The sequence below is a fragment of the Poecile atricapillus genome, chromosome 14, assembly GCF_030490865.1.
Source record: "Poecile atricapillus isolate bPoeAtr1 chromosome 14, bPoeAtr1.hap1, whole genome shotgun sequence".
Classification (NCBI taxonomy): Eukaryota; Metazoa; Chordata; class Aves; order Passeriformes; family Paridae; genus Poecile; species Poecile atricapillus.
In genome coordinates this window covers 14,644,346-14,659,693 of record NC_081262.1, presented here as the reverse complement: position 1 = coordinate 14,659,693, position 15,348 = coordinate 14,644,346, and the positions used below count along the sequence as shown (strand labels likewise).

General features: G+C 54.8%; 1 protein-coding gene across 3 annotated transcripts in view; it reads right to left on the bottom strand.

The window, feature by feature from the left end:
• RAI1 (retinoic acid induced 1) overlaps positions 1-15,348 on the bottom strand; it is a 73,956-nt gene that overhangs the window by 23,700 nt on the left and 34,908 nt on the right. For all 3 annotated transcript variants that reach the window (XM_058849457.1, XM_058849456.1, XM_058849455.1), the window contains one exon: positions 15,205-15,285. The gene's annotated coding sequence lies outside the window, so the exon portion shown is untranslated. The remainder of the gene's footprint in view (positions 1-15,204; positions 15,286-15,348) is intronic.

Below are 15,348 nucleotides of genomic sequence, written 5' to 3'. Positions count from 1 at the left end.
GACCAGGCTGGACAGGGTTTGGAGCGACCTGAGATAGTGGAAGATGTTCCTGCCCAATGGCAGGGGGTGGAAATGGATGGTCTTTAAGTCCCTTCCAACAGAAGCCATTCTATGATTCTGTGACAAGTACACATTTTTCTCATTAAAAGGGAAAAAATACAAAAGCAAACAACTTCTCCCCACTGCCTGAGTGCACACCTGGGGGGCTGAGCATCCACAGGGGAAACTGGGAATCAGACGCATTTTCCAGGCAGCAAAAACAAGCCCTTCCCTTGCAAAAAAAAAAAAATAAAATAAATAAAAAAATCATGTAAATAGGAGCCCAGGTGCATGCGGTGTGCGAGTCCCTGATATGCTGCCACCAGCAAATCTGGTGAGCTGTGAATCCGCGGCACCGCGCATCCAACGCTGCAAATCCGAGCTGCTCCAGTCGCCTGCTTAGTTTTGCAAATTCTTTCCTGCTGGCTGAGAAAAGCCAATATGTCTGCTGCTCCCGCTCCAGCGCAATAATTGTTCAGCACTGGTTATCATCCTGCCAGAAAGGCACGAGCTACCGCTGGGGCACTCTGCTTGCTGTAAATGCAGCGAGATGATTTCCTAGCAAATGCAAGTTTTCCAAGGAAGTGGGTGGAATCTGCTTGTCTCTGATTAGACAGCTTGGGTTTTTGTTTTCCTGGTGCTTTAGAGAGAGAGAGAGAGAGAGAGAAAGAGAGAGAGAGAGAGAAAAAAAAATAAAAAAGGCATAAAATATGTGGCTTTGCATCCCCTCTGCCCTGAATCGCAGGCTCACATGCATCCAGGCGATGGTCCCCTTGGGACTCGCAGCTTTGCCCACACTCTGAGCAATGATCCCGTGGAATGAGGCTATGATCTTTCATCAATCATTGCCGAGCGCTTCTCCCTCCCGCGCCCGCTCCCTGGGCTGTGCCCGCTGCGAGCCAACAGCCCCACAGCTCTGCTTCCCCTTCGTGCCTCCAAAAATCAGGGGTGCAGGCTTGGACCCCCAAGTGCCTGGGGGGCTCAGGACTCTGCTTGGGGACAAGGGGCACAGGGCAGCCCCTCTTTCAGCTTCCCAGCTCAGCACAATCAAGGGATGCTTAGGGGGGACGCAGGATGACGGAGAGGCTTGCAGGATCACAGGGTAAATCCCAAATTCTGGCGCAGCAACCGGAATAACCAGGATGCTGCAAGGGAGGTGGGATCAGGACAAGCCCTGAGGCTGTGGAGAGACAGGTCTGCCTCCCCCGCCCTTGCCAGGGGAGGAAAAATGACTTGAAATTAAGATTTCCTGATGTTTAGGGGCTTGGAGACCTTGACACCCCCTGCGTCCATCTGGCTCTTCCCCTCTTGTGGCAGCTCGCTCCTGCGTTCCTGTCTATCCGTGAATACCAATTATGGTTTAGGAGAATGTATATCTGAGATGTGCAAATACAAAAGGCAGGAAATAAAAGTCATCTCTTACTGAAGAGGAGAGGTAACCATGACTACCTGGGACCTCATTTAAAACTGTGCCGGCCGCAGGCTAAAAGGCAACGCTTCCTATTGTTACACACGTTTAGGGAAAGCTTTGAAAACCCGTTTTCCCCCCCAAAACCAGCTGGGAAGTAAGAATGAAAACGAGAATTGGAGGTGGGGGGGTGGGAGGGAGGATATAGAAGATATTTATTGGTGTTTGTGGGCTGGCTTTGCATCCCACCTGCACGAAAACAGCCGGCGAGCTGAAACTTCAAATGAGCAACTCGGAAGGAGACGGAGCGCCAGCGGCTGCGGCATCGTGGCTCCGGCGCCACGTGGCAGCCGCCCGGGAGCCCGGGCCACACGGGCAGAGCTGAGGCTCCAGAGCTTGAAGGAGGAGGCACCCCTGGAGGAAAGTGGGGTGCAAGTGAGCTGTGAGGGCTCCCCATGCTGTGAACACCACCAGCGTGTGCTCAGGGTTTGCGGGGAGCTGGTGGCTCTTGGTGCTGGCCCCAGCTGGCACCCTGACGTGTTTTGCCCACTGTCAGAGCCTGTGGTTGGTTGGATTTTGGGAGTGCCCTGGGCTTGCTGGGGTCTCACGTGTGGTGGCTGCTGTTTGCATGCCAGATCCTGCAGCCTGCAGGAGGGATGGCGGGGGATAACTGGGAATTGCCCAGCTGAACCTTTTCACCAGCCAGACCTGCAGGGCCGGTGCAGAGCCAGGGGACACGGGCTCGTTGTCCTCACTCAGCAAAGACACCCCATTGCTCCAACACATGTGTAACCACAACCTGTCCCAGCCACATCAAAGACCAGGAAAGCTGTCTGCCAGCCACCAGCCTCGTCAGGACCTCACATCGCTTTGAGCTCGCGGTTACAAGGCCAATGACCAGGCAATTAAACTGATTTTTGGTTCAAAGGCCGTCCCACCTGGCACACTCAGACAGCAGGAACCACCTCAAAACAAGATGCTGCTTTCTCAGGGATCTGTGTTGGGCACCAAGAGGCATCACTGTGGATGCAGACACATGTCACATAGCCCTCACCTTCACCCAAGTCATTCCTGGGCACCTGCCACAAGCTCCCACCGGCAAAGCCCTCCCCTGCCCCCTGCCAGCACCCCGGACCCACACCTGGGACCACACAACAGGGCTGAAGGCAGGAACCCGAGCCAGGAATTATGGTCTGTACAAAAGACAATGACAGTGAATCTTGTTACTGGCTTTTCAGCAAACGTAATTCCTTTTTATTAGAAAATTAAAGGGTATGAAAAGCTTTCCAAGGCTGAAGAGCTGAAATGTGCTTTCATAAAATATGCGGCGTCTGATAAAACGGATTTGCTTGTCTGCCTGCCCCGGTCCCCTCCCCCTCCTGGCTATTATTCCTACTGGCAAGGTGATGCCTTTTGCCAAAACACCGATCCCAATGTGGCCAGTGGAGATTCCTGGGGAGCAGTGCTGCTCCCCAGCATCCTGGTCATCCCACCATCAGGCACCCCACAGCCTGCACCTGTTTGAGGTTGGGTTTGGGTTGGTTTTTTAGCCAAATAAAACTCTGAGGGGCAGTTTTTCCCCTCCAGGATTGCAGGTGAAGGCTGACAACCCAAACCATCACCCCAAACACAGCCGTGAGGACGCATCAGTTGCCGGCAGAAGGTGAAGCCAGGCAGTGGCAGACAGAAAGCAACGGATTCTCCCAGACATCACACCAACAGCAACTATTAAAATCTTCCTGGGAAGTTCCCTCCTGAGGAGAAAGTCATGTGCCCTCCCTTGCCCCAGCACCGAGCTGCAGGCGAGAGGTGCCGAGGGCCTGTGAGCTGTCGGTATCAGGCAGCGGGCAGCTAAGGTAACGTGAAGAATCTCAATTTCTTCCCTTTAATCGTTCCCTCTCTCTGTCTCTTTCATCTTTTTGATGGTCTGAGTCAACTTTCCATGTTTGTGAGGTTAAAGATTCTTGCTATCTCCCACCTGGGGCTGCAGGGCCGGCACAGGCCAGGGACCACAGCACCACAGAGTGATGCTGGCAGATGGTGCTGCCTCTTCCATCTCTTGTGGGCAGAACCCCCTTTGCTACCCCTCCACAAGGACCACAACCTTGGGGATCACCTCAGCTTTCCATGTTTTCTATTTCCATTCCATTACCAGGTCAGTTTTACCTCTGCAAGTCCCTGGGGATGCATGGCAATGGGATTCATCCATCCCCACACAGAGATCCCCACAAAGGAACCTTGCTGTGGCCACCGTGTACACAGGGCTGGCACCCTCTGGTTTGTCACCCTTGGGCTTGGCAGGAACAGGGGAAATGAAACAACATCCCCTGAGTGCCATCAGGGACACCTCAGGGAGAGGACCTGGCAGCCCTGGCCACTGTCCCCAAACGACTCCAGCCCTGGAGATGCGACACAGGGGCACAAGGCAAGGGGACAGCAGCACCACTGGCATGCACCCACTGCAGTGTGCAGGACAAGCCACTGGACATGGAGTCATTGGGCTGGTGGGGACAAGGACAGGCAGATCCAGCTGTGTTTCTGCCACCATGCTGGGCACCAGCACCGCTGCCATAGGGAGACACAACTCCAGCAGCAGCACCATGTCCCCACATGCCCCCTCAGCTCTCTTGCAAGCAAATGTGCCATGACCCAGCTACAGCATCTCCTTCCCACCCCATGCACCCCAGCAGCCAGGGGTTCCCTGTGCCACTGTGGGCTCCCGGTGCCATGTGAGTGCTGCCCGGCCAGTTATTACCACAGGAAAAGCTGTAACACTACAGCAAACCTCCCTGCTCAGCCCTGCTACAAATCAGGGTCAGGCGGCAGCGCTGTTAGACAGAGCCTGCCGGTACGTGCTCCTGCTCCTAATGTCCTCCTGCCACACTCTTAATGGGGACACACAGGAGAGCGACGCGACGAGGCAGAGGCTCGGCCCTGCTGCCCATCTCGGGGCTCCTGCCCCCAGAGCCGGCTCCCCACCGCCGGCAGAGCTGGGGGTTAGCACCAGGGAGGCACGGTCAGGGATGTTTTCTTCCCTGAGGCTGCTCTGGCTTTACCTTAAACATCTGCAAATGTGGTTAAAAGTTTGCCGAGCCTATTTTTAGAGCCTCTCACCACGTGTGATTTCTCCATCGTGAGACAGGAAACGCTGATGAGGTTGTTTGCCACGGGGCTGCTTTCTCCTCCCTGGATGGCTCCTCTGGCCTGTGCCATGAGCCACTGGTGCCCCTGGTCCCCACCTCCCAGGGTGTCCCAAAGTGGCAGCTATGGCAAACCCAAGAGCTGAAGGTGACAAACTGCTAGAGGGAGCTGGCCCTGCACCTGCCACCATGGTGGTCACACCGGGGTCCCCATCCATGGTCCCTAGACAGTGGGGGGACAAACGTGTCCCAATACCTCTCAGGGACTTGAAGGCAAAACTGACCCTGGAAGTGGAAATACAAAACCTTGAGGGTGAAACCAGGCCCCAGCATTATGGATCTTGTCCACCATCTTGCCCCGTGCCTCAGTTTCCCCACAGGAACAGTATTTTGCTTGGCTGCCCACCCTGGAGCAGCGCTAAGGTCCTCGACCAGGGGATTTATCAGCACTGGGCACTGCCAGCACACAGACCCTGGCAGGAGTGTCCACTACCCCCAGCATGGGCAGCTCATCGTCCCCACCACCACTTTGGAGCCAAAGCAGAGCCAGCTGCCCCATCGGGCTCCTGGGCCTGGATCGGTGTGGCGAGCTGGCAGCACGCAAGCGCGGCTGCGGCCGGGCGGCGCGGGTACCTGCTGTTTGAATGTCAACACCTCATTTATACATCTTGATTGGCTCTCATCAGCCATGCTGCGCTACACCTGATTGCTCCGAGCCGACGCGGGGTGCCAGGCTGCAGCGCCTAATTCCAGTTAATTGGCCCTTCATCCGAAGCAAAACAGAAATACAGGAATAAAGAAACAATAAAGCATCCTCCCCCGCTAAAAAAAAAAATAAATTAAAAAATAAAAAAAATTAAAATCTTGGCGTTCTGCGGTTTGGTTTTATTTCTCAACCGTGAGCAGGCCGTGCTGAGGGCTATGGGAATTCCTTCCCTGGAGTGCTGGACTCTGCATGAGCTGGGAGATATTTTGCCACCCCACAGGCTCAGCTCACTCGTGCTCCCCCTCATCCCACAACGAGCCCTGAGTTCGTGTCACGCTCGCCTGTGCTCCTGCTCCCGCCCGCTCTCGCGAACCACTGAGGCTGAAATTTCAATTAAGAACGAGAAATAATTACCCGCCGCTCCACATTTCCTCTAAAATGGTAGCCAATGCCGGCGAGCCGAGTCACCGCCTCCTGCCACGTCCTGGCGCTCACCGGCGGGCTGGCATTCGGATGACATTTCCAGGATAATGCCGGCCCAGCTGCCGCACGCTGGTGACTGCTCCCACAGCCATGCCGGGAGGCCGGTGGATGCTTGGAAGAGATGCTCTCTTCCTCAGTGGGAGTGAGGTTGCTGTGAGCCCCTGCTGCCCTGGCTCAGCCTTTGACCACATTTGAACCCTCTGCCCGCTCCCAGCCGTGCCCTGGGCCGGGATGCTGGTCCCCTGCTCTCCACCTGGCAGAAGTGATCCGTGATAATGACTTGGCTCATCTCCTTCCAAACCGCACGTCATGGGGAACCACCACGCTGCTGTCCCCATGCACAGGGATGGGGCACATGGGGATGTCCCACTCACTCCCAGGAAGATGCTGAAGTGCTGGAGTGTGTCCAGGAAAAGGCAACGGAGCTGGAGAAGGATGTGGAACATAAGGAGTGGCTGAGGAAGCTGGAGGGGGTCATCCTGGAGAAAAGGAGGCTCAGGGGAAAACTTCTCACTCTCCACAAATCCCTGACAGAAAGGTGCAGCCAGGTGGGGGTCTGGCTCTGCTCCAGACTAACAAGCAATAGGACAAGGGGAAATGGCCTCAAGTTGAGCCAGGGGCAGTTGAAGTTGGATATTAGGAAAAATGTCTTCACCAAAAGGGTGGTCAGACATCAGAATAGTGGTGGAGTGTTCATCCATCCTGGAAATGTTCAAAAAATGTGTGGATGTGGCACCTGGGGACATGGTTTAGTGGTGGGCTTGGCAGTGTTGGGTTAATGGTTGGACTTGAGGATCTTAGAGGGGTTTCCCAACCTTTGTGATTCAATGATTCTATGCAGGAGGGCAGGAACAAGAGGATGGGCAGCACTGGGGCAGACAGCAGCCTTGGCTGCACCTCTGGCACGTGGAACAGCATTGGGAAAGGGCAGATGGACCAAGTTTCAGGACATGTCCCCAGCCTGGGGCTGTGTCAGCCTCCTCCATGGAGCTACTCCAGGCAGACGCCCCAGCCCAGCGCTCACCAGGGCACCTCAGACCTGCCCACAGCTCCACAAATCACACTTCTTGCACTGCTTTATTTTAGCACAGCCTGAAATAAGAGGAACAAGCTACACTGGGGTTGGAAAGGGCACAAAACCCAAATCAGAGGATGAACTGGAACCCCACAAGTGCTTTGCAGTTTTCCCTGTTGAGACAGCTTGTCCTGGCTCCAGCTCATGCCCTCTTGGGGTGACACAACCCTGTCAGAGTGACACAACCCCACTGCAGATCCCCACAGTCCTGCCCCAGAGAGCTGTGGGAGATGCAGACCCTGTGAGAAGGTAGAGATGGGACACTGACCTAGGCTCCTCCATCATGAGAATGGATGAGAATGAGGGAAGAATGAATAAGGATCCACGTTGCAGCAGAACAAGCTGGTGTGGAAGATGTGCCATGTCCCCAAAACCAGACCCTCTACCATCAATGTGGATGGTGTCTTTTTTTCCCTGGATGTTTTCCCATTCCTATTCCCATAATCCAGAGCTGGGGGGCCACTGCAAAGCCTGCAAATCCCGTGACTCCAGTGGCAGGAGATGCAGGAGCCCTGGGCAGCGATCACAAGAACGGGAAAAGCAGCAACCTCAGGTTGCAGATTAGCTTCATTTTACAGCCAGGGAGGCAGAAACCTCCCGTGGTTTAACATCTTGCTGGAGACCACACAGGGAGCCTGGGGAAAGCCAGGGAGAGGTCGCAGGTCTCTGCGGGGTGAGAGCATCCTCTCTCCAGGGAGGGAGGGAGCTCAGAGCCAGCAGGACCCCACAGCGGCCCCAACCCATCACCACGCCCCAAACCTCACCTGGGGCCACACGCTGCACCCCTTCCCCCTCTGACCCCAAACAGTGGGGGCTGCAGAAACCAGTTTGGTGAAGAGAGAGAGGCTCTTTACCCAAGTTTAAATGCACTTCCCTTGACTCGGTTCCCAGTTCAGTGTAGAGGAGACCCAGCTTGGCCGGCAGCCACGGCGCTCAGCTCTGCACGTCCCCGCCGAGAGACACATTCCTCAGCACTGCAGCTAAGTGCAGCACAGCCTTTGAGGCCTTCACCCCTCCTTCAATGATAATTTATGCCCTCTGACCCAACTCCCCCTTTTAAATCAGGCTGATCAATAGAGAAATCAGACAATCCTTTTAAGAAACTATCTCATCTGATCCTGCCAGCTAATGATCTCTGCTCTCCTTACAGCTGTTTGCAGATCTGTAGGCTAGGCTGCTGTGGGAAGGAGGAGGAAAAAAAGCCACTGGGCCAAATTCCTCCTTCCTCAGTCCAAGCAGGAGCAACAACAACACTGATGATTTGTATGGAAGCAAAAGAGGAGATGCCAACTCCTGGTTTTTGGAAAACAAGCCAAGCTGCAGGGAAGCACTAGCTCCCAAAATCTGCTCCCTCGTCCATCTCACTAACAAACATGCTCTTCTGCCATCCTGGGAGCCCTGACAAGACATTCTCACTCTTCTTACAGGCTCCAGCTCCCAGGCTTTCCAATGCCTCCCCTCCAAATAAAACCCAGCAACACAAAACAACAACCCCCAGTCTGGTTTCTGGCTGAGCCATGGTCACCCACACCTTGTTCTGTGCACAGCATGGCTCCAAGGGGATGCTGTGAGCACTGGGATCTCCATCACTTGACTGGAAAACCCTCACCCCTCACAGGGATCCTCACTTTACCAGGGCATCGACAGCTCAGGGGTGCAGCTGCCTCCTACCCATGCAGGAGCTAAACCAGATCAATGGAAGAGGGAGCAGCGTCCAGCACAGCACTGGGAACGGTGTGGCAACGTCCATGGAACAGCCTCCAGAAGGGCTTTATTGATGGCAGCTGCATTTCTATTTAACTGGCAAAGGAACAGGGTTAAGCAGCGAAGAGGGAAGCATCAGAGAACCCTTTAAGTCCTCTAAGTAAATCAGCTCCTGGAACAAACGCGCTCGGTAGCCAAATGTCCCCTTCTCCTTTGTGTGTGCAGAGATATTGACATTTATTATGATGCCCAAACCACCCAGAGGAAGGATGAATTCCTTGCATCCCAGGGCCGTTTCTCACGCTGGCACACTCACAGGGATTTCTCCCCTGCCAAGGCAGGGCTTGGCCCCCAGCACTCCCTCCTTTAAAGCTCCCAGGAGGCAGGATGGGTCTGTGTCCTGGGGATACTCGGCACCTTCCCATGCCCAGCGGGAGCCAGGGACCACGGTGCAAGCCCGGGACACCTCCAAGGTCCCCCCACCATATGTCCCCTCCCACTCAGCCCTTGCTCTGAAGCCCAAGAGCAGATGCAAAAGCCAAGAGGTCTGAAGGGCTGCGGCAGCACAGCACGGTGCAGGTCCTGCCACAGCAGTCACAGTGAATTACAAGGTATTAGAGCCCCGCACTGCCGTGTCTCTGTGCAGCAGCAGTCACGGTGAAGGACATGCTATGATAGGACTAGAGTCTCCTCTGGAGAATCCAGTCACCGGCCTGGTGGAAGGCAGTGGTATGAGAGGCCAGCCCTGTTCTATAGATCATGTAGCGACAGGCATGTGAAGGACACGCTATTACAGGACGAGGCGAGCTGAGAGCCGTGGGGTTTGGGGAGGGGGGGACGGCTGTGCCTCGCTGGATCGCTGAGTGCCCACGCTTTGCGAGCCAGCAGCCGTGAACGTTTTTAATTATGCTTTCCTACTTTATCGAGCATCTCATTTTCATTTACACGCCAGCCATCTCCACCTGAGAACGTGGCCGCTGCTGCTCCTTTCCAGCACTGCTCCCATATTCCCTCACGCATCAGCTGGAGGGACCCAGCAGAGCTGGAGGTTCATCCTCAGCACAGGGGATCCATTTGGTGACCCACCTGCCCTGCAGCTCCCCTGTGCTCCCCACATCATGCCAAGGACCATAAGGGAGCTGGGCAGAGCCTCCCTGATGCTCGCTGTCCCTCCCTGTCGGAGCAGCCAATTTTAGTGGCTGCCATAAATGCAGCAGGAGCAGTGTCCTCTGGTGAGGCATCGAGCGGTGACTAAGAGCGGAGATGACAATAAAGCAGAGGAAGCAAGGTCTGACTGCAAAGCAGCAAACCACCCCCCCTGAATCCTGCTCGGAGGCACTGACTGATGATGGCCCCCCCAAACCAGAGCCTGAGCCCGGTGAAGGAGGGCTGGGCTCTCTGGGGTTCACACTGAGCCCCAGCACAGGCTCGGTTTGGGTGGAAATCCCATAAACAAGAGGGGAGAAAGGCTTCTCCCATCAGGACACCGGGCTGGAGTTCAAGCCTCTTAGCAAAGCACACAGGGAGACTTGTGTACAGCCCCTGCAGATAAATCTACCCCCTTAAAGCATTCTCAGGGGTGAATGCAGTAGAGACTGTGCAGGACTTGACAGCTCGAGGTGTATTTATGGTGCTTTGGCACCGGGGATACAACCAGTTGGGATTTTTGCTCGGTTCTACCACTTGGGCATAACACAGCCACAACAAACCCATTTGAATACCTCTTGTTTCAACCAAGGCAGAGATCCAGCCTATTCCCTGCGGAGCAAGCGCCAGACCTGGGGCCAAATTAATCTCCGATGGATCTCCATCAACTTCATGGAGTTACAACTACAATTTGGCCCATGCCTGACACGTAAATCTGCTCATTTTTCTTCCAAATCGTCCAAATACCGCAGCATTTGTTAGCGCAGGAGAGGGGACACATCCTCCGGGAGAGATCTCTTTGGATACCGCGCCAGCCCTTTCTTTTTTTTATTTCCTTTGCTGCCTGGGATAAAAGGCAAGCGAGACAGACCGTGGTACGTGTCTGAGCTGTTTGGGAAAGAAATAGGAATTTCCTCCTGCCATTCCCAGTCTTTTGATAGGCAGGTGGGATGCGAGCAGGAATAACTCAATCAAGACAGAGCAATTTTTAATTAATTTGTGGATCCCTTCACCGGCTGATTGCCTTGGAGACAAAAGGGAAGCCTCTCCTTTAACACTTGTGTGTGCCTGGTACTCTGAGCCTCCCCTTTTCACCGGCACATCTTTGGTCTTGAAAGCTGCACAAAAGGAAGAATTCCTTGATCTTTTGCCTCGGCTTTTGCTAAGACGGAGACACACATGAGGGGGAGCTGGGTTGGGGGGTTTTTTGGGTTTCTTTTATATTTTGGGGGGATTATTAAAGCTCAAAATGCACATAGAGAGAGGTGAGGAAGGAAAAAAAAAAAAAAAAAAAAGAAGGAAGGGGGAATAAAAACCCTCAAAGCTAAGAAAGGAGAGCGTTTTCCGTCAACACCTTCTGCCCAGCCCGCTCCATCCCCAAGGGGAGGGAGTTGAAAGGTTCAAGCTACATCAAGTGGTGAGTAATGCAGCGGGAGGCTCCTGCTCGGGGCCAGGCTCTCACCCTGTGCCATCCTCCCTGCCCCATGCCCGCTGCTGGCAGGGCAAAGCCCAGCTCTCACCCTCCCCTTCTCCCCCCAGCAGCGACCGTGGGGATGCGGGAACTTCCAAGGCAGTGAGTGACACCACAATTATCGATTGCCGGCTGCAAAGGCTTGCTCTCGCCTCCCCCCCTCTTCTCACTTGTTTTCTTCTGTGCAGCAGTGCCAGCCTTCAGAGACTGCTGCTGTAAAAGGCTCGGATTGACGGGGTGTCAAGATATCCACTGCCCCTGGCTTTTAACGTTCCCTTGCAGGGGGGAGCGGGAAGAGCCCCTGCACCGGTGAGGGGAGCTTGGATAGCTCCAAAAGAAAGGGAGAAATGAAAAGCCTCCCTCTCTCCTCTGTCGAGGAGATGCTCTTGAACCACAAGCAGCTTTTTCAGCCTCAGCTTGGCTGCGTGTGTCTCGGAAATCTCAAGATGCTGGGAAGGAGGAGAGGCGACGTGCCAGCCAGCCCCAGGCAGCCCCAGTGTCCTGCCCAAAATCAAGGCACCCGAGAAAGCCACCATGCTCCCCAGGTCTCTGCGGGGTGACACAAACACCTGAGCACCCAGCAGGTTTGGCAGTGGCCATTTTAAAGGTGGGAAAAACAAGACACATCCAGGCCAGATAAGGTCACCCAGAAGAGGCTGCAGAAGGACTGGGACACCCCAGCTTGGGCAAATCCTCTGCTGTTCAGCACTGATGGCACAAGGGATGCTAGATCAGAGGGTTTTCCTAGCAAAGACTGGCAAAGCAGGAACTCCGGGTGATCCCTGGATCCCCCACCAAAGTCTCCCTGCCCAGTGGCCCTGGGATGGTCCCTGCCAGCCCAGTCCCCAGCTCAGCTGGCCACCCACAGCAAGTGCCATCCCTGCCACAAAATGGGGATGGTCACCTGCCTGTGGAAGTATTTGTTTGCAAAGCCTGGTGGCACCTTGGGACCGTGGCTAAGTGTTACGTGCTGGAGCCAGAGGCCTGAAATTAAAGCCGGCTCCACGACTGTCGGTGTCGACACCTGGTGATGGGAGGAGAGGGATCGATGATGGAGAGTCTGTCGCTCCTGATGCATCGCTGTCAGGGTCAATACACAATTCCCGGGGAGATCAGATGTCCAGGTTAACTGCTTTGCCTCTCTGCTAAGCCGATGGGCTGGCAGAGCCCCATCCTGCTCACACATCCTCTTCCCCAGCCACACTCACCCCACAGTCACCAAATGCCACTGACAGCAGCCCTGGGGCTTGTGGCTCTTGTTTTCATCCCTGAAGAGCTCAAGTGTAGCTCAAATGGGTGCCCAAGGCTGGGAAAGGGACACAGGGACAACAAGGACCTGCCCTCCAGGAGCTTTTGGCTGCATCAAACCAGCTCACTGCCAAGGGCAGCATCACCATGGGACCTCGTGGGGACACAGGGCTTGGGGACAGCCACCACCTCCTCTGGCCACCCAAGGGGGCTGGGAGGGAAGTGGGGGTAGTGAGACCTCTGCAGGGGGGAGCCCCATCTGCCAGTCTCCCTGTGCACCCCTGTCCTGAATTCCTGAGCAACAGGAAAGGCAGGAGAGGAGGGTCCTCCAGGCTCAGTGGTTGTGTGCTGCTCCTCAGCCTGGGTGGGCAGAGCATCCACGTGGCTTTGGCACAACACCTGTCCCCTCCAGGTGACACCGCAGACCCCCGTGGGACAGGAGAGCCGTGACAGCAGGGCTGCACTGTGCCCTCTGCACCAAGCAGGCTTGTGGCACCCCACAGCACCCCAAAATCATTGCAGGGAGCACAGGCAGGAGGCAGAAGCCCTGCTTTGCTCCCATTCCCATGTGCCACGCTGGGCAGGATCCATCCCAGGGGGTCCTGTGAGGACGAGAGCCACCCGCAGCCAGGCTGCAGCATCTCACCCCGACAGCTCCCGGGGGGTTTCAGCTGCTCATCTCCTCCAGCACAGCACAACATACCCAGGGGAGCCCGCTGAGACCCCTGAGGAGGGGACTGGGGGGTCCTACCTGCTGCCAGCCCATGGAGCCAGCCTGGGGGGGACACAGCATCACACCCGGCACAGCCAGACTTGCACCAACCCCCCCAAAAAATCCCAAGAAAACAGAGCGCGGCATGAATAACAAAAGCAGCGATCAGTAAAGACTCTCCCAAGAGGCTGCAAGTTCTTCAATTAGAGCTCGCATTATAGGAATGAGAAACTCCACGCTGTCTTCTGTACGGATAACACTTTTTTCCCCCTTCTCTTTTAAAGAATAAAGGGAGGGAGGGAGGGAGAGGAAGGGCTGCATCTCTAATGCAACAGACAGGTCTGCTGAGATTCACTTTGGCTCTTATTTTGACTTTCATCTAAAAGAGCTGCCCTGGGAATCCATTAAGTCCAATTTAAATCGGCTCTCCGCCCTCACGGCTTCTCCCCGCCTTCGTGGCCCCCCCAGCTCCCTTTTCCCCCCTCCTCGGAAGCAAACAAACACAAAAGCAAGGCCAGGCAGGGCAGGCAGCGAAGGGCAGGCAGCGAAGGGCAGCACCGGCGCGGTTTGGGAGCCCTTCCCTGGGGGATTACAGCCTTCCCCAGGGCAGTTGCTCCATCTTTATTTTCGCCCAGATAAACACAATCCGGCCACGTTTGGATACCGCCTCGGTATCCCCCACCTCGGTGGTGCTTTTCTGGGGGGGACTGGTGAGGTTTCTGCTTCTGCTCCCCGTACATCTCCCCCCTCCACACACACGCATATATTCCCCTGGTTTTATTCTTTTTTGAGGACAATTAGCTCCATTAACGCCGCAACCGGCAAAGTTGGACGGGATATAATCACATACCTCAGGTTTGATGGGTTGATTTTGGGTTTTTTTTTTTTGGGAAGGGGGAGGTTTTCCCCCAAAATCATTCCTCTGCCTTTGGGAATCATCCCCCCATCGCAGCCTCACAGCCGGGCGAGGGACGGACCCCTCTCCTTTCATCTCACCACACTCATTCAAGCTCTGCTTCTGTCGTATAAGCAGTTTTCCAGCTCTTCCCCCCCCCGCCCGCCCCGTAACACACCCGCTCTGCATTGCATCCTATTCATATGTTTTCAATCATCGCCGTTTCGTTATTTAAAACAAAAGCACACGGTTCCCCACCCCCGGGCAGCACTCCGAGCCCCCTCACCGGGCTCCACGGCTATTCCCTGGTTTGTTTGTTTATTAATGTCAACGGAGATTTGGAGGCAAAATTTGCCGTGGGAGAAAGGGAGCGGGAGGTGAAAGTCCCACCGAGGGGCTTTCCAAAGGCACAGCCAGATGTGCAAACCCCACGATTCCTTGGGTTATCTGCTAGATCCATTTTTTCCTGCCCCGCCAGCCACCAGAATAAAAGAAAGAAAATCCATCAAGTCAGCGTTCTCACGTGCAGACAACGGCAAGGAGAGCCAGGCGCCCGCCCGCGGCACCGCCGCAACTTTTGGAAGTATAAAACCATGCACATCCATAACTCCTCAATTAAATAAACCTCCCCGGGAAGACTTCCCTCTGCAGAGGCTTTCACAGCCCCGTGCCCATTATTATTTTAACTTTGCAAAAGTAGGGAGTCAGGACAAGCAAAACGAAATCCATCCCCTTCCACACACAAACATTTCCAAGTCTCAGCTGTATCTTTGTTCAGACACCCATCAATCGGCAAGTCAGGAGGGGTTTTGGACCGGTTGCAAATTTCTTTATTACTTCCAGAAAAGCAAAACAACCCCCCCTCCCCATCTCCACACGCCCCCCGGCTCCTCCGTTGCTGCTGCAAACAGGACACACACACAACACACACAACACACACACGTATAATCCCCCCCTCCCTCCCCAAACTCCGCGATGCCGGCGCCGTGCATCCATTCAATCGCAGCAGCACACGAGTTGCACGAGAGAAAAAAATAAATCCGGAAAAAGCTCTGTCCGTACACCCCTCACTCACCCACCCCCCCCCCCACTTCCAATTCTGCTGCGGCTTCAGCAAAAAAAAAAAATAAAAAAAAAGAAAAAAAAAAAAGCACAAAGATGTAGCTTGCAACAATACCTGCGATGGTCCTCGCTCTCTCCTCTCTCTCCTGCTGGCTCGCTCTCCTCCTCTTCCAGAGCACAGTAGCCAGATTAGATCCTTAGAAAAAAAAATGTGAGAAATAGCACAATTCTCCTTTTTTTTTTTTTTTTTTTTTTTTTG